At 42.8% G+C, this 20374-nt stretch overlaps 1 long non-coding RNA gene across 1 annotated transcript; it reads right to left on the minus strand.

The window, feature by feature from the left end:
• Positions 1-3533: 3533 nt before the first annotated feature.
• Positions 3534-5109, minus strand: LOC109298182. Its single transcript, XR_002097513.1, has 2 exons — positions 4961-5109; positions 3534-3626 (listed from the first exon to the last, which is right to left on the minus strand). It is a non-coding gene; the product is annotated as an uncharacterized LOC109298182 (long non-coding RNA).
• Between the last annotated feature and the right edge of the window lie 15265 nt (positions 5110-20374).

Raw genomic sequence — 20374 nt, forward strand, 5'->3', positions numbered from 1 at the left:
GGGGTCTGGGGGTCTGTGACCTCCCCTCACCCTCCTTCCTTCCATGCCAGATTAGGTTTTCGGCATGCACCCTCGATCACTCGCCCGCCACGTCTTTGATATTCTGTTCATTGAAGGGAGGCTGCCTTTCTCCCTCCCTGTCACGGTGTCTCTGATGCTCGCTTTCTCACGCCTCACCTACTCGTGCTTCTCAATGCGCCCACCCTCCCCCCGGGGGGGGGCCTCTCAATGCGCCCACCCTCCCCCCGGGGGCTTCTCCATGTACAGACACTGCCCCCCCACTGGGGCCTGTCCCTCCGTGCTCACACTTTCCGCCCGCACTCGGACCTTACTCGTGCTCCTCGTGCTCAGGGAGCAGGCGGCCTCGGCCTTACCTGGCCCCCCCAGGCCCCTTCCTCAGGTCCTACGCCCACTGGGCTTCTCCCAATTGGGGATCAGGAGGCCTCAGCCTTACCTGGCCCCCAGACCCCTTTCCTGGGTCTCATGCCTTACTGGGGGGCTCCTATTGAGGCCTCCTTCACCCCTACAGCTTCACCCTATCCTCCAGTGCTACAACAACCAAAACAGAAAACACAAAACCCCTGGGCTATAACAAATTCCCAGCCAACCTGGCTTGTTTCCATATACATCCCCATCAGGGTTTTCTTGAGCTCCTACCTCCTTGCCAGCCAAAGGGGGACTGGCCTCTGGCCTCGGCCTATGCTGTTTATAAAGGCCAGGCCCTGCCCCCTTCCGGTCAGCTGACCAGACCGGTTGTCATGGCAACCCGCACCTGTGCTGCCCTGGTGATTGGCAGCTGAGCTCGTAACACGACGTCCCGTAGCAGGCACCTTAGTGACCTGCTACACACCCCAACTTTCCCATTTGCATGTGTAACCCAGGCAGCAAACCCTGCTTGTTACATCTTTGGGTTGGAATATAAGAATACCAGAATTATAGACTCATCTCTGTCACCGACTTAGTGACTTGGTTGCCTAGAAGCACCTTGCGACAGGAAATCCCTATTTATGCAGTAAATAGACTTCCAATAGTAGAAGTTAGATAGGTGCCCATACCTTTCTGTAATGACTAAAATGTGGTGTGACACAGCCCATTTCAACTAATTTCTTTTTTTGCAGCTGAGGCTGCTGTCCACATGGGGAAGTTAATCTAATTCAGATTCACATGTATTTTACTTCAAGAAAAGTCTAAGCTACCAAGCACAAACTGAAACATGGTCAAAAGGCATATACTTTTAGATGCAGGATGTATTACAATAAAGCAAAGAGCATGTGCATTTAACTTGTTTGTCTAGTGAATACAAGGCTGAAGCATAGCCTTGGGAAATCAAAACAAAAATCCCCATTCCTCTCAATCAAGACAAATAAGTTTGCCTCCTTCTCTCCAGCTGTGCCTTGCCAAATATGAACAGGAGAAGACAGATACTCTGATGTCCATTATTTACATCAAAAAGGAGTTTAGACAAACCAATTATTTGAGCTTTAGCAAAAAAAAAAAAGTGAAAGCCAGGCTATACCAGTACAACGTACAAATCTACCAGGTAGGAAGCACTCCTTCCGAACAGGCCTCCACATTCCTTACAGCCTGAATTTTCTGAGAAGTTCCTAGCTTCAGGTAAGACTATATGTAGCAGTATATTATAATTCATTTAGCAGGGAACACCCCTGTTATGAATTCAGTTACAACAGATAGTCACAGACCCCCAGTCATGGGATAGAGTTAATATCTGTTCTTCAAGTCTATCAGAACCAACTCTTGCCTAATCCAGTGATTGTGCTTTAACAGTGTAGTCTTCATACATTCCCATTACTGAATAACATGTGTTAAAAACAGATTGATCATATGCAGGTTTTTTCCTTCTAATATTCAACCTGTTTCATATGTCTGTGATGTTGCTGAGGAGTCAGATGGTGAGCCGTGCTGCTATCATTTTCCTGGTCTTACTTGGCTCTAAATCCCTATTTAATTGGACTATAATGTGCTAAATCAACCAACTCTACCCTGAGTCCTCCCAGAAGAAAAAAGAATGGATCCACTTTGACACAGCTTCATATATTCCTGCCACTATATGTAGCATAAGTACATTGAGATACTAGAGTAGATAGATACCTGACTGAAAGGGCTTTAGGAAATCTTAACCAAGAGGGCTTCTGATAAAATGCTGTAAAGTTGTCTTGAGCAGTAAAATGTACAATGAATCAAGTCACAAGCATAACACGTCACTTAATTTATATTTAATTTTATCTCTAAGTGAGCCGGGTACATCTGCTGAATGGTGTACCGGGCTTTTAAAATATTTAAGTAGGGAAAATTATGGTTTGGTGCTCTGATACAAAAACACCAGATGCATACCATACTAAAAATATGAAAGCCTTTCAGGAAAATCCTTATGGCATTGCCAACTCCTATAATTTTATTTCAAATCTATAATTTTATTTTCAAATCTAACAAAATGTTGTGCTGGAAAGAGGAGTTTAAAGTGCTATTTTTTTTCCAGCTTTTGCTAAGAATCTTGGATTCATTGTCCTTATCCAAAATAACAACCATATATTTTAATGGTAATGACATCATGGGCTGCTGTTAACAAGATAATTCCTGTATCTCCTTAGTCTTTGTAGGTGAAAGTGAAGTTTTCCTCAGCAGATATCTAGGTAACCAACTCATGGCTATCATCTCCCTGTGGGACTGAAATCAGGATGCTCTCACATGAGGCAACAGATTTTTAGTCAAGAATGGAGACTAGGAAGGGAAGAGGAGAGAGGCAGGTGGGAAGAGAGGGGGTGTTAGAAAACAGAACAGGAAACTATAGAAAATCCAGGAACGGTCAGAAGAAAGAGTAAGGCTGGAGGCACAACAAAGTTGAGTGTCTGAGAAGAGACTCAGCGGAGATTAGTGTAGGAAGGGAGGAAAGGGAATGTAGGAGATAGGTAAGTGACAAGGAACATGGGGAAAAACATGAACACCTGCATGTCTTGAAAAGAAAGGGAAAAGAATGACAATCCCAAAGCTCTATAAGCTAAAATAGGGTAAGTGAAGTTCTTTCTGATCCATGAATGGGAAGACTAACAATAAACATGCTAATGTATTTAACACAGGTTTTGCAGCTGCTATCACATACAATTTAGAAGTGGCAGTTTCCCATCAAAAGTGAACAATATCATAAGGCATGTGAAAAACAATATGATTAATATTTTAAAACTAAACCTTATATTTAAATACATGATGCAATTAGAAACAATAATATAATTTTTGAAGCAGTTGGAATTTTTTTACTGTTTGGGTATACAATCTTCATACTGGTGCCAGACTTTCACATCTATGATACTTAATACAGATTATAAATTTTATATGAAACCATTTAAAGCATAGGATTAAACTTTGAGACTGCATTATCACAAACCTGATTAACCCAGAAAACTGCACGCTAAATTGGATTAGATAAGGAAAGAATCTAAGATAGTATCCAGTGGCTGCTGGTATTGTCAGTCAGACCTTGTTTTCCACTTTTTAAACCTTAGCCATGAATGAACTGAAAACTTTAGTGATGAAGGAACTGAAAATACATGGGAGATCCTTCCTGGAAATATGAGGAAAAGATGATTCCAAGTCTGTTTCTTTCCCAGTTGCTAAAATTAAAAGAGCACGATAAGAAGAATTTCAATAAAAGACCGTATCATACTTTCCTACTTTTACAAGTAATCTCTGAAATCATTGTGTCTGAAAGTTTATCGTTTAACATTTTGATGATTGCGTAGGGAGTTGACTTCAGTTTGGTTATAGATAGGGGAATTCTATGATGAATTTACTTTACTGTACCTGATATATTAGAAGCCTCTTCTGGGCCTTCAGAATTCTGTTTCCTTGGAGACATGTATCTCATGGAAACACAGCATATTAAATTGTGAGAGATTTCTTGGAGTATAAAAAAAAAACACTTCACACATTTTTTTTTCCCAACTAAGGTAAATCTCTAATGATTTACTGAAATATAGAATTTTAAAGTCTGGTGCTCATCCTCCTGTGGAGAAAAAAGTTTATAACAACAAGAAGAGCCCCACATATTTATTTGTTTCGTTTTCTTTTGTTTTGTTTTGAAATTGGGAATTACACATTTTGGTCACAGTTATTAATTAGCCTCAAATTGTTCCACAATGCCACTTGTTAAAACCCCCTAGCTACACGATTCTTCCCCTAAATTAGACATTTAAATATCTGAATTGATGAAGCATGAGTACAATTAGCTCTGCCTGGAATTCACACCTGTATTTACTTGTTGTGCAAAATTACTTTTGCCATATTTGAGGCCTTTTTTGGAAAATAAAGGACATGAGTGAAAATGAGTGAAGATCAAGGGCATGAGTGAAATTTTCATTCTATCAGGCAGTATATCACATTGAAAGAGTTTGAGATTTCTTTTAGCTGACACAAAAGTCAAAATATTTCAAATAATATAAAGTTGACCAGCAAGGTCCTTTCTAGCAGTTTCAGAATTTAAAATAGATCATAAAGAAATACCAGGAGACACTGTGCACAATAATATTCTATCACCTCCAAATGATGGCTTGCATATATCTGTTCATAAGTGATTCTGTCAATCAACCAATGCACGATTTTTAACATAATTAGGCCTATGCAAGTTATCATTTTAGTTTCAACTGGCAAATAGAAGGTTGGTATTTTTACCCTAGCTACAAGGAAGAGTATGCTTTTAAATACACAAATATCAAGGTCTAAAGCCACACAAATCAAATCTGCCAAATATGTTGTCACTGTAAGCTTGTTAGTAATATTTTTATGACAACCATTGGGTGAAATTTACGCTAAAAATATTTTGCCATTAAATGTGTCCTCTAAGTGTCCTTGAAACCCTGTGTCTGGAAAATATATAAGATGACTACCAGTATCAATCAAAGGAACTCTCAACTAAAACATCATGTAGTTTAAAAAAAATCTTACTTACCTATGTTGCAATGAATAACACGTTGGGAAATCATCCTGCAGTTGTTCTAGACTTGGAACTTGGAGCTCTCACTGAAGTCAAATTAATACAGCACATTTTCAATTGTTCTAAATTAGTTCTTAATTTGAACAAATTTCTCTTAACATACTTTTCACCTCAAATGAAATAATCTCAGACTGCATTTCAAGGAAGGAAAAGTGTAATAGAAGATGCACTTTTTAGGATTACTTCTACCAAAATTAAGCAATGTTTTGAACATTATCAATAACAAATATCATAATAAAATTTGATTACGCTACACTTCACATTCTGTTAGTGTGAGTTTTTACAAATTCTGTCCGAATCAAACTTTTAGCAAGCATTGGCATTATGTAATTGTTTAATAACAATAAATTATATAAGTACCTTAAATTTTAATACTGCATTCCATTCAAAGATCAGATTTCATTTTTTTCATTAGATTTCATTGTTCTGCAAACTTTCATGCAAGTTAAGTAAGTTTATTACTTAATCTTATAAGTGAGAAAACAGAAATGTATTATGTAATGTTCTAAGGCTAAATGAAAATGTTTTGGTAGAACTAGAGGTACCCCATTCTTCTGTCACAAAGTTTAACCTCAGAATAATCTTTTCAGCTAGGAGGAAACATGTCCAAGATCTACAAGAGTTAGCTTGAAGTTTAGGAGGCCCCAGTTCAACACATTGCCTAGACACTGACATCCTGTGTGGTCGTAAAAAAGTCACTTGCTCTTCCTTTGCGGGACCAAAGGAGGAAGTGTTCTTGTCTTGGGTTCTACCCAGTTGTTTGTACTTATTATTTCTTTTAACACCTTTGATAAAGACATTATGATGAACATAACATAGCTGTTGTTAGATGCCGACAGCATAGCTATTTGGTTAAATGTTAACCTATGCAACAGGTTAGAAATGCTCTTGAAAGTAATAACCTCATCCCACAGGTATTGGCAGGATCCACTCCTTAGAAATATGGCATGCCAGGAAAAGAAGTAGTCACATAGCTTCAATACACTGCCTGTTTTTGAAAATGGTAACTTTGCATAAAGGACAACCACATTGTCTATGCCACTCAGAGGGACAGTACAACTGAGCACATTCATGACAAAAGCTCCTGAGGACTAATAATGACAATAGGCAAGAAGAGCAGCAGAAACACATTGGTATTAATTATGGATGATTCAGTAGCTTTAACCTTCATACATTCCCATCAGGTAATTTTTACCCCAGACATATTTTGTGCAGGATCTTAAAGTTAATTAATTCTAAACATTTTTCTTTTTAGGACATTGTCACTGGCACTGCAGTGCACAATATCCCCAAAGAACAGCCAGCTTACATGAATGGTTTGATCTTTGTGGATGAAAAACTGCCCAGGGTAAAATGTTACCCCAGGTGTGAATGTGTTTTTCCATATGGGGTAACAACTTACCCCACGACCATGTTAATGCATTGGGGTAACTTGTTAACCCAATGGAATTTCTGTATAAATGACAGGCCTAGACCTGTTTGGCCACTTTAGGGGGATGCATCTGAAAGGTCAGTATTCATTCACACCTCATTCATGTCCACTGTGGGTATCCATGGTAACTAATGGAGAGTCATACTTCACTCTGTTTTTCCAGAAGATGTGGTAATCCCTTTTGCTAACCACTTTGTTACAGAATTCAAGGTCATCAAAACACCCTTTGCAAAAAAAGAAAACCTTTGTCACTCCCAAATCCACCTCTGCTCTCTTTTCTCATGTCAAAACTCTGCCTCACCTGCCCCTTCCATAATATACAAGATAGTTTGCCCTGCCTTTGTTGGAAGTGAGGACAAGGAGTAAAGGGCCAGCAGAGAAGAAATAGAAGAAGGTCTTCTTGGCCAGAATGGCTGACCTTCTTGACAGGGCTTTAAACTAAGACCGCTGGGGGATGGGCGGCCTACTAATAGTTTTACCCCAGGTCATGTCAGCTGCACTACCAATAACTTGGGCAGCCCAAGGAAAGATCCTGCTAAACCCATCGGGGAAGCATTGGTCTTCATATGGCAGACTTAACTGCCTGTACACAAATGCCAGGAGCTTGGGAAATAAGCATGAGGAACTGGTCCTTCTCCTTTGTGATAATGACTACAACCTTGCAGGAATTACGGAGACCTGATGGGACTCCACCTATTATTGGTCAGTGGCAGTCGAGGATTACACTGCATATAGGAGAGACCGTGTGGTGAAGAGGGTTAGAGGTGTTTCGCTCTATGTCAAAGATCAGCTCACCTCCCTGCTGATTGAGTTGCCAAACCAGGAAGGGCACCTTAAGACCCTCTGGGTCAAGATACGAGGAGAACACAGGGAAGGTGACTTACTTGTAGGAGTCTACTATAACCCCCACCCCCACCACCAAGAGGAAAACCTAGATCAGGAATTCATTAGGGAACTGGTTGAAGCTGCACAGTCCTGATGTTTGATCATCATGGGAGACTTCAACTTTCCAGACATCTCCTGGGATGATCACACAGCTAAATCTGACAAGTTGCGTAGTTTTTTCATGCGCATCCATGATCCCTACCTAACCTAGGAGGACTCTGGGCTGGTTAGGGGAAAGGTAGTGCTGAATCTGGTCCTGGCCAAAGAGGCGGACCTGATGAGTGATCTGTGGATCGAGGGGAAGTTTGGTGACAGTAACCATGAGTTGGTCAGCTTCTTAGTTCACCAAAGAGCAGGCAAACCTCTCAGTAAAACAGAAGTCTTTAAGTTTGGGAAGGCCGGCTTCTGCAAACTGAGAGAAGTGGTCAGTCAGGCAATCAGAGGCCATACCCCTCCAAAAAAGGGAGTACATGAGGAATGGTCATAACTCAAAAACAGAATCCTTGAAGCACAGGGCAAAGCCATCCCTTCTCACAAGAAATGTAGTCAATGAGCAAGGAAGTCCTTATGGATGAATAAGGAACTGTTGGACCTCATTAAGCGCAAAAGAGTAGCCTACACCAGCTGGAAAACGGTAAGCATTACCAAAGAGGATTACTGTATACTCATCTGCACCTGCAGAGTGGTCGAGAAAAGCCAAGGCACAAACCAGACTTAAGACTTGCTACGGGGATCAAGGATAACAAGAAGTCCTTCTTTAGATATGTAGGAAGTAGGAAAAAGAACAAGGACAGTATTGGGCCCCTGAAAGATCCAACAGGGCATCTGACATCAGATGCCCAAGGAAGGGCCAATCTAAATTACTTTTTGGCATCATTTTTTCATCCTCCCATGAGGATCACACTGCCAGGAATGGAACAAACCAGCTTGGGAGCATGTGACAGGCCAAAAATCAATGTTGATCAGGTGAGGGAACACCTTGAGAAACTGGATATTCACAAGTCCGTGGGCCCAAATGAAATGCACCCGAGGGTCTTGAAAGAGCTGGCAGACATCATTGCATCTCCCTTGGCAGGGATATTTGAAAAATCATGGTGCTCGGGCGAGGTCCCCAATAATTGAAAAAGAGCCAACATGGTCCCTATCTACAAGAAAGGGAGGACGGATGAGCCAGGGAACTATAGACCAATCAGTCTGACATCTGACCCTGGAAAAATTCTGGAGAAAATTGTCAAGGGATCCATTAATGCCAAAAAATGGAAGTTAACCTTTTGAATGCCAGCCAACATGGCTTTGTGACTGGTAGATCTTGCCTGATCAACCTCATCTCCTTCTATGATGAGGTAACATATGCCCTGGACAAGGTAGTTGATGTGGACATCATTTGTCTGGACTTCAGGAAGGACTTTGGACCTAGTTCCCCATGATGTCCTCATGGTTAAGCTGGGGAACTGTAGCCTAGATCATCATACAGTCTGATGGCTAGGCAACTGGCTCTGGGGTCAGACCCAAAGAGTACTAGTTGAAGGGAGCAAATCAATGTGATGCAGTGTTACCAGTAGAGTCCCTCAGGGCTCAGTACTTGGGCCAATGCTCTTTAATATTTTTATCAATGATCTAGATTTGGGAGTCAGATGTGAACTGGCCAAATTTGTGGACGATACCAAATTATGGGGGAAGGTTGTCACATCACAGGACAGGCTGGGGATACAGGCCAACTTGGACACACTCTCAAGATGGGCCAACCAAAACCGGATGGCCTTGAATACAGCACCTTGGTAGGAAGAACCCTCAGCATACTTACAGGCTTGGCAGTGCTATGATTGTTAGCGCCATGACCGAAAGGGACTTAGGGGTCATCTTGATTGACCACAAGATGAATATAAGCCACCAATGTGATGCGGTGAAGGGCAAAGCTAACCAAAATCTGGTGTGCTCCACCAATGCATCTCAAGCAAAGCCAGGGAAGTCATCTTCCCACTTTACTCAGCCCTGATGAGACCACAGCTGGAGTACTGCATCCAGTATTGGGCCCCCCAGTTCAGGAAGGATATGGAGAGGCTAGAGAGAGTCCAGAGTGAGCCACTCAAAGGATCCAAGGCGTGGAGGAAAGGCCATATGAGGAGAGGCTGAGGGATTTGGGACTTTTCAGATTGGAGAAGAAAAGGTTCAGGGGGAACTTGGTGGCAGCCTACAACTTCATAAGAGGGGTACATCAGGACCTAGGAGAACATCTGTTCACCAGAGCTCCCCACGGGATAACAATGTCTAATGATCATAAACTCCAGGATGGCCAATTAAACTGGATATTAGGAAAAAGTTCTTTATGGTGCGTGTCCAGGGTCGGAAACAAACTACCCTTCCAGAGGTGTTGCAAACACCTACTCTGGATTCCTTCACAAGACATGTGGATTTATTTCTTGCTGGGGTCACTTTATCCCAGCCAACTTCCTGCCTATGGCACAGGGGTTGGACCCAATGATCTCTTGAGGTCCTTTTCAGCCCCTAACATCTATGAAATCTATAAAATTTATGAACAACATCATACTGCAATAAAGCATATATTATGGAGTCCCCTTCAGCGGTAAGGGCTTGACACCCCCATACCCTTTTTACATGCTCTGAATAAGCCCCTGCATGTATAGTTTCTAAACAGCATCCACCAACATTTGGCTTGCCTGAACAAGGTGGAGGCTGATCTCTGGCTTCTGTGCGCAGGAGGAGAGGGTGCTACCTGTGCTGCCATAGGGTAGGGCAGAATTGCTTCTGTGACAGCATAGGTAGACAGGCTTGTCTTTGTTATTTATATGCATTTAGCAGTAATCATATTTTTATTTTTTTCTGAAGTCCAGGAGGAGAAGGCAGTGCATATTCAGTGATGAAGCCTGTCTTGCACAAACCATGCAAGTGCTGGGCCAACAAGAGAAAGTAATGAAGACACAGTGGTGGAAATGTTCTACCTGTTTCTCTCACAAGATATCCAGACTGTTATCATAAGAGAAACAGAGAGGCAGAAAGAAGATTCAGGGAGTGGAATGATAGCCATCCTCAAAATAGAAAGTGGAAAAGACTGGATGAAACGGAGCTGAAAGCCTACATTGGCCTCCTACTGCTGAGTGGTCTATATCATAGCGGCCATAAGGCACTGGAGGAGTTGTGGGAGCAATACATCTGGAATTCTTGCTTCTGTGCCACCATGAGTTTAAAATGATTCTGTCAAATTACCAACTACATGAGATTTGACAACAAACTGACGTGATGAAAGGAGAGCTGTGGACAAGCTTGCTGCCTTCAGAGCTATTTGGACACAATTTGTGGAGTAGGTCAGGAAATGGTATATTTCAGGCATACACCTGACAGTTGATGAGCAGCATATTGTGTTCAGGGGCTGCTGTCCCTTCAGACAGTATATGCCTAGCAAGACTGCCATATATGGTTTGAAAATTTGGTGGTGCTGTGATGCAGCAACATCATTCCCCCTGCTTGGAGACATTTACCTGGGTAAGCAAACAGAATCTCCCCACCAAGGTAATCTTGGTACCCAGGTCATTGAAAAATTGGGTCATCCCTGGTACAAGATGGGAAGGAATATTCTGGGTGACAATTTTTTCACAAGTACTGACCTGGTAGAAAGACTGCTACAGCAGGACTTGATTTATGTGAGTAAGATTCAGAAAAACAAGGTCAATATCCCAAACAAAATGCAAGCAAATCAAAGAAGGGGAACTTTTTCCATACATTTTTGCTTTTAGTGGGTAACTCACCCTAATTTCCTATGTTCCAGAGAAGTCCAAAGTTGTGCTGTTGCTGTCAAGCATACACCATGACCTGTCAGTGGGTGGAGAGCATAGAAAACCAGACATTATCCATGACTACAATAAAAACAAGGGTGGGGTGGATAACCTTGACCGCTTAATCCATACGACCACCTGAAGATGGAAAATCAACTGGTGGCCAATTACACTATTTTTCAATATGCTGGATGTGGCTGCCATTGCCACCTCATCATTTGGCTAGACCACAATGTAAACTGGAAGAAAAGATCACATTTAAGAAGATGGCACTTTTTTTGGAAGAGCTTGGAGAACAGTTGCTCAATGGACAAATAAAATGAAGAATGATTCATAAATTAATAGATGTTAGGGACAGAAGGGATGTCATTAGGTCATCAAATCCGATCCCCTGCCCTGGGCAGGAAAGAGCGCTAGGGCCAGACAACCCCAGCTACATGCTTGCCCAGTCTCCACCTGAAGACCCCCAGGGTATATTAGAAGCCTGTTCCAGATTCTGGCAACCCTTACTGTGAAGAAGTTCTTTCTAATGTCCAACCTAAATTTGCTCTCCATCAATGTGTGGTCACTGTTCCCAGTTACTCCAGAGAGTGCCCTTGTAAATAGAGCATCTCCTATTCCCAGCTGCCTTCCCCTGATGAATTTATAAGCAGCCACAAGATCACCTCTCAGCCTTCTCTTGTGAAGGCTGAAGAGATCTAGGTTCCTCAGTCTCTCCTCCTAGGGCCTTGCCTGAAGGCCTCTGACCATATGAGTGGCCCTCCTCTGAACCTTCTCAAAACTTTCCGCGTCCCTCTTGAAGTGCGGTGCCCAAAACTGGATGTAGTACTCCAACTCTGGCCTGACCACTGCTGCATAGAGGGAAGTATCACCCCCCCGGACCTATTCGTCATACATCTGCTAATCATTTGGCTAGGCCAAAATGTGATGGATACACGTAATCTGTCTGAGTCTGTCAAGTCTGCTATGACTGCCCTAAATTACAAAATGCCACAATGCATCCCAGTAGACCCTTCCTTAAGGATGAGTGCATGTTGTGCTTTTTGTCCAAGGACAGGTGACTGCAAAGCCTGGAAAAGATGCGAAGATTGTAAGTGATTTGCTTGTCTGCACCACAGTACATCATTGCTGCTTTGTGATGAATGCAATATTTAGTTAAAACAGTTAGGAAATGTTTTTGGAAGTAACTGTTAGTTTGAAAACAGTATGAACTGCAGACTTAGCAAATTATTCATTCACATTTTGAAACTCTAAAAAAGTCTCAATTTTGTTCATAATTTTAGTTTAATAATATTTTGGATTCAAATTATTATAAATACTCTTCAAACAATCTGTGTGTTTAATAAATAGTTTTTGGTACATTTATGCTGTTGTCACTGGTTCCATTTTGTTCATGCAGGTGGGGTAACAAGTTACCCCATGACACCAACAATGTCAAATTAAGGGGTAACAAGCTACCTCATGAGAACAACAGTTTCGGTTTCATGCGAATGGATGAGAGTTAAAGATGGAACCTGATTTCCTCACTTATCCTCTCCCTGTGTATGATTTCTTATGTTGTATCTTGTGTTTTCCTTGTACTGTCTGTTTAAGGCCAATGCTCTTGTGCTCAGCGCTGCAGGGTTCTGCTGCTTTGTGGCCCAGTGTTTTGCAGCACAGGGACTCCATGTTCACTGCCATGAGGAGCCAGAGGCTTTCTTGGTTCCTCTCCCTCCACAGGACTGGACTGGGTCAAGGCAGGGCAAGTACAAGATCTGTATACATATACTGATGCAACTGGTAAGATCCACCCTGGATATGATTCCAGAGAGTTATAATAATAAATCTTAGTTCAACACAGCAATATCCAGAGTATTGTTGCTGAACCCACAACATATCATCTGATGATGAGGATGGGATCCTTTGCTGAGGACACATCCCTAGATTGTGGGATGACATTCTGAGACCAGGCTGTGTTTTGTGATCAGAGGGAAGGGGTTTTTTTTCTTCTTCTCTCTATTACGGCTGATGATAGTTAAGATGGCTACATTGGGGCATATAGAAGAATTTGATGTGATCCAGCCAGCTTCTTTGGACTCTTATGGTGAGAGACTATCCTATTACCTGGAAACAAACAAAGTGGAAAACCCAGCACAGAAGCGCATGATCCTCCTGACAGTCCGTGGTGCCAAAACATTTGCCATTGTTCATTCCCTCACAGCACCTACCTTACCAATCACTAAGTCTTAAGCTGAACTAACTGCCCTGCTAAAGACAGATTTTTGCCCAAGGCCATCTGTTACCCTGCAGAGATTTCCTTTTTTAAATGGGACCAAAAGGCCAACGAAGGCATAGCAGATTACCTGGCCGAGCTCCATCGCCTTGCCGAATTTTGTGAGTTCGGTGATCTCCTGATGGCCTGCTCACTTCCACTGAGCTCCTTTATCCAGTAAGCAATGAAGGGGCTCTGCTATGTGGCCAGCACAATGAAGCCTTCCAGGGCATCAAGCAGTTGCTGACATCAGACTCTGTCCTTGTTCACTATGATAAGCAGAAGCCACTGTCTATTACTTATGATGCCTCACTGTTTGGTGTCAGCACTGTCCTCAGTCACACATTGCCTGATGCCACCGATGCACCTGTTGCTGTTTACTCCAGGACAATGACTTCAACAGACTTAGACAGGTTACTTCAGAGTTATAATAATAAATAACTGTTAGTTCAACACAGCAGTGTCCAGAGTGTTGTTGCTGAACCCACAACATATCATCTTACTTACCCTCCGTCTCATTCTCAAAGATAAAAATCCCTCTCCTTCAGAAATATACATCAAGAACTACAAATGAGGGGGTGGGGAAGCAAACCTTAGTACTTTTTATGCCACCAAGGATTGTTTCATGCTAGAAGAACTGTTAGTTCAGTAAGCCCCTAATCTAACAAAGAATTTAAGCTTGCACTTAACTTTAATTACATGAGCATTTGGGCTAAAATCAAAGACTTACTCATGTGCTCAGCGTCTGATATGTGCTTAAACGATTAGCTGAATTAGGATCTAAAAGGAAAGAAAATCCTTTGTTAATATCATGCTAATGTAAATGAGACAAAAGAAACTAGGAAGACTGAAGTGTTAAATATGTCGAATAGTGAGAAAGTTAAGTGGAGGTAGTCAGGTTAGTCTTGGAGAATAATTTTTACTTCCTAATTCAACTTCTGTTGTTTAACAAATGCTGCCTTGAGGTATGTATACTTGGCTCCTGCTGTATTTAATCAGAAATTCTGTGCCCCCAGCTGAACCAAATTTGGCATTTGCCATTTGAAATTGTAATTCTGTAGTACTACTCTGATGCTGAAACAATGTTTTCTAATCTACAAAGCATATCCATTTTATAGGATGCATCTCCAAGGATTGTCATAATTACATTAAATCTATTGAAACCGAGGATTACTGTAATGAAAATACGCATTGTTTAACAAATTAGACTGGGGAACTTGCAAAAGCATGTAGAAATGAATTTACTTTTGTGATACCATTAATGTACACTTCAAAATAATTTAAGAAAGTTCTCAATAGTGGCAAATAACCTGTTCAAAGGCAAAACGTGTTCTTTTATGACTTTACATTTTTTTCTCTTTTGACATGATAAATCAATACAAATGTACTTAATGGGGGTTTGGGTAATTTGTAGCATTAGTGACAAACTCACAGATAAAATGATTGATGCTCCAATGCCCATTTATTCTTATGAAGTTTTAAGAGGATAAAGGTTTGCTTGCAGGTTTGCTTTTCCTCATGTACATATTCTGCCTGACTATTTGAGGAGCTCTATTAATCTTTATCCTGTTCTCCATTTATGTCTTTTACAACCCTGGAAACATCTAGCAGTTATAAAGACTCTGGGACTGTGCCTGTCAGCTGTGAATCCTACAGTGAAGAGAACTTTATACCTCTACTTTTAGGTAGGTTGGATTTATTCCTCTAGAAAAGGCAATAACCCTGTAGTTAGTGAAGGTTTCACCCTCATAAATTCTTCACAACATCATTCATGGCCATAAAAACTCATAAAACTAGAGGGAAAACATTCAGATTTATGTTCTGATTCAGCACAAAAGTTTTGAGGAACTCAAATTCAGAGTGCATTTCAAGAGTAGTGAGAACCCTTTGAAAAGGACTTGCCCACTCTGAGGACTGTCTTTAAATTGTATTTCCATACATACAAATACAGATTTATGGGAATGATCCTTGCTAGCAAGATACAGGGGAGGATTTAAATAAAGGTAATAAAGAATCCACCGTAACAAAGTAAAATTGTAGTTAAGGTTTCCAAAGCCATCTAGAGGATTTACGTGGACAATTTCCTTCTCAATTTTAACTGGAGCTTCTTTTCATGGATATTGGACATCAAAGTCCTCTAGAGTCCTTTCAAAATTCTCTGTTTAAATACTGTGGGCTTTTGGGCATCATTGTTTTATTTTTTAATGGACTACTTTTGGTGACAAATGAGCTCATTTGCTAACAATAAATCAGCAAAAATAACAGCATTTCCACAAGTGTACATAGCAAGAGAGAACCCACTGAGACCAAAAAAGTGTTAACTAAAGCTATATCCAATGGCTCACTGGAACTTGGGGTCAGTAGCTCTATGTTGCTGCTCTTGATATGCCAGAGGCATATCCTCTAAATTATTGATCCACAACCATGGTTCACTGGGATAGAATTTCCAAAAGTGCTGGCCAGTCTTCATTCTGATTGAAATTAAAGAGAAAACGTCAACTGAAGTCAATGGAAGCAAATGTAGCAGCGCTGGGCACTTCTGAAATTTCCATCCACAAGTGTCCCATTTAGCATACCCTGAGTAATTTTATATTGGTGGTGAAAAGAACTGTGTGATCTAGAAACTAGAGTGTATAACCACATGCACTTGTGGTCTCTGCAACCTGCAGTCCATGGAGATCTCTTGTACTTTTGCTTATAGAGAACTCATTCTTCTGAAAACACAGAGAAAAAAGTATCTGTCATCCCTTTTCCCATGATGGAAAAAATTATGGTTAGAAGTCAATGAGTTTGTAGTCCCCACAGTTCTGGTCACCTGTGCCAATGTAACTTATGCTGGGGATAAAGACATCCTAGAGATTAGTATCCAGATGAAATTAACCCCGAGTAAAAGCAATTTTAATTGCACTAACAACAGCTAAGATTAATTTACCTACTTTTATTCATTTAAAAAATGTATATAGGGTGAAATCCTGCAGCCATCAAAATTGGTGGAAACATATCTAGTATGTTCGATGAGATCATGGTCAGTTCTCTAGTGCAACTTTACCAATTTAAGGATTTTTTTAAAATCAGACTTCTAACCATATATGAACATACACCTTGCCTTTTCTTTTCAGATGGAGGCAAAAAAAACAGGTATTAAAATAGCTCACAGCAAGCCAATAAAATCATAGTATCAATTGTCAGACAAAAATTTTGTGATTGTATGCTGACAACAAAGAGAGTTGAAACTGACGTGCTCAGACAAGCTAAGCGCATGGAAAATTCCACAGCATGCCCAGCATGTGCCCCCTACGTGACCCGAAAGCCTGTCAATCATGCGTGACCTACTTTTCCAGCACGCGCATGCTCAGTCACAGTAACTGCATGAGGTAATTTGTCCAGAAGTTTCCAGCAGAACGGCAGCCTGATTGGCTACGAGGCTGCTATAAAAGCTTGTGAGTCCCCTCCCTCAAGGAGGGGGAGACCCACTTGACTCGTGAACAGAGGCTGACTTGTCAGGGACTGTCTCACTAGGACAGATCCTACCTGGAAGCAGAGGCTGCGGCTGCAGGGACTGCTCTCCAGAAGGGCTTACTGGCCCACTGGTCTCCTCCACGATACGATTGGCTACTCAATTCAATCTCAATTCTGTGTTTGATCCTTTGATTACTTAGACTGCTTTGGCTTTCAATCCTGACTGCGATACTGCTCAATCCGACTTACCTCGATTACGGGTTCACCTTGTCACACCTGGCTTTCAGCCTCGGCATCAGGTACTCATTGTCCACTTGGACTGGCATCACGACGTTTCCAATGAGTTACAGTTTTGTTCTATCCACCTATGAGCTGTTGACCAGCCCTGGGACTAGCAAGTGGGCAGCCGCCCCATCCTTCGGGGTAGAATGCAAGGGCTTACTCATGAACCCTGTGGGCCAACAGACACCTTTGTTGTTTGTTATTTGTTCATAACTGTAACTGAAGTAAGCAGCTCTACCTACGCAACCAAAGCGTAAGTGAATAAACCCAATTTACTTTGAAACCACTACGAGTCCGCGTACCACTCAGAACTTCTCGTCACAAATCCCGCCTGTTCGTTCCAATGCCACCCTCGACCCACCGTGACCTTGGGGCCTTCCCCGACATGGCGTCACGAACAGGATTAACGGGAGGTGAATGTGAGTCTGAGTTGATTCAGAGCTGCCCATGGCACAGTGGGGTCCATTTGACCAGTGCTCCGGACGACCTATGGAACCACATCGTGTTCCACCAGGCTGCAAACCAGGCTTCGGCCGTGATCCATGGCTACCTGTCCCTCCATGGGATGAGCGGGAAGGAGAGGGCCGTCCGGCTCAGTCTGGGAGCCCTGAGCTGTATAATGAGAGACTCCAGGGCTGTTTATCGCCCAAGGGAGGAGAACAGGACCGCATCCCAGGTCCGAGAGAAACCTCCAGCCTCAGCGAGCCTCAGCCCAGCTCGGGAGTTTGCTCGCTGCATCAAGTATGTGAAGGAGGGTGGAGAGGAGACCCCTCTGGATCGGTTCCACTATCCGAGCCTTACGGCCAGATCAAGGGGGCACGAGATCCTGACACAGCTCTGGGAAGGCCTGGAACGAGATGGCAGAAAAGCCAAATGGACCAGCCTTAAGTGGAAGAAGGGCAGGATAATAAAAGAGTATGTTGTTTTACTGAGGGAATTCTCGGACCTGGGGGTGCAGCTCGAGACCGCTGCTGGAGCTGCAGCCAAAAATTTGGCCAAGCAGCCATTGCAAGATGGTGCCGGCGGATCCGAGAGTGCGGCAAAAACCCGCGCCGATGTCACTGCCCACTCCGCCCACCAAGAGCCCTCCTCCCGATGCAACGTCACTCATCACTCCGCCCGTCTGGAACCTGCCTCCTGCAACAGCACCACCCACTGTGCATGCGTCACCACCCCTGTACGTCAACCAGCGTCACCTGGAGGACATATGGGAGAACAGCAGCTACGAAAGCGAAATTAGGAACTAATGCAACTACAAGCAAAAGTACAAGCACGACTACAATCAACACAAAAGCATCGATGAAAGCCAACGGAACCATAAGCAGAAAAAATATAACAAACAACGGCTCTGAACTCAAACAACAGCAACCGTCTGATTTAGCAACTGCATATCCGATTGCAGTTCAAAAGCTAGTAACTGACCCTTAAGGAGGAACGAAAATCACCGTAACCACACAATCAAGAACCCACTCATAAATGAGTGATCTAAAGAAAGATACCGCAATCTGCAGCGACGAGACACCTATCACATGGCTGGGACAATTAGTAGAGGAACCCGGTAACGAAACTGTAAACCAAGATGAGGCACTGCAACTAATTCAAAGCTCCGCTTGGAGTAGAGCTAAAGTTGTCGACCCGGTTCCTGTGCTGGCGAACTACTATTGGCCAATACCAGTTCCAGCACTGGCAGTTGAAGCCCTACAACGCAAAGTCCATGCTTGGCACGAGGGATCAGCAGATCGTGCCAGTGCAACATCATTGATTTATGCTGTCATCGGGGCATCCTACGCCCTGTGGAACCCCACGCGCAAAGAGCTGAACTTAACACCAGTTCAAGTGCAGGGAGCGTGGCCACATTGTTTTGCTAGCACACCAGGAGATGTGCCGTGCCTCGCCGAAGCTATAGAGGCAGCAACAGAGATCTACGGCAGCAGTCAAAGCATCACTGCGTGACTGTTACTGAGTTCATCCATCAATGGCCCTGCGATTCATACTCTGGGTCAGCTAGACCAGCTGCAGGGAGCTATGAAAATGAAACCGCAAAAGAGTACCTACCCCGCCTTCAACGGAGAACGCGAATATGCACATGCATATCCGATTGAAAACTCCTCAAACCATCATCAGAAACTTCCAAATAAACCGAACCAATGACAATCGATTTGAAACTCCCCAACGAGCAAGCGTTACCAACTGTAACCACGCAACTCGACACCACCACAGGTCAGAAACCGACCTTCGCAAGCCAAGTATTCACCACCGCAGAGATCACCGGTAGAAAGGGCACTGTTTGGTTTCCTCTTAAAATCTGGCTTGTCGAAGGAAAAACTAAGATTATTAGGAGATGACGGTCAACGAGCCCTTGCCAGAACCCTAGGCTTTAACAAGTACAACCCCAAGCAAAAAAAGAGTGACTGCCGTCGGCGTGAGTCCGACGACCGGCAGCTATAACGATCCTCGAAAAGGAAGCAACGAATGGGAAACTGATCCCAAACTGAAGAAAACCGAACAGACACGACCCCAACTGATTAACGCCAAATCAAACCGCCACGACTTAAAACGAAACAAATTAACGATTTGGAAATCAACATGGAACCTGAAATGAAGCGAACTTAAATGAAACGAACTGGACCAAAATGAATGAACCGAACTGAAATGACACAACCTGAATCAAAATGAATGACAGTGAAACGAGATGTACCGAAACGAATTAAAACCAAGCGAACCGAAACAAAGTGAACGACACACGAGACCTGAAGTAATCATACAAATGGAATCGAAACAAATCAAAGTGAAGCAACGCGAACCAAACCGGAACTTTGAACAATCATAACCATTTCGCCTGAAGAGAAAATCTGAAGTACGACCGTAGCAGTGAACCACACAAAACTTTTTGACTACAACCCACAACCGTACGCATTGATTGAAATACAGAATCCTGATGATCCGATTGATATCACGATTGCAAAGTTCTTGTTAGACACCGGAGCGCAGGTTAATGTAATCAAACCGTCAATCCCTCACCAACGGACGACAAAAGTCGTGATGGTCCAAGGCTTGAACGCAGTGACAACAATGAACCGAGTAAAAGTTTCTTGTCAAGGGTCATGGAAAGCGACTTGATGCGGCACTAGGGGGCATCAACCTCCTGGGGGTACCAGGTATCCGAGCACTGGATTTAAAATACAAGGTGCTCGAAGCATTACCCATCACGACCATACCAGAAACCGAGTGGCACAAGCTGACGTTGCGAGTAAATTCCATGTGGAAGT

The sequence above is a fragment of the Gavialis gangeticus genome, unplaced genomic scaffold, assembly GCF_001723915.1.
Source record: "Gavialis gangeticus isolate Ggan-Ray unplaced genomic scaffold, GavGan_comp1, whole genome shotgun sequence".
Lineage (NCBI taxonomy): Eukaryota > Metazoa > Chordata > Crocodylia > Gavialidae > Gavialis > Gavialis gangeticus.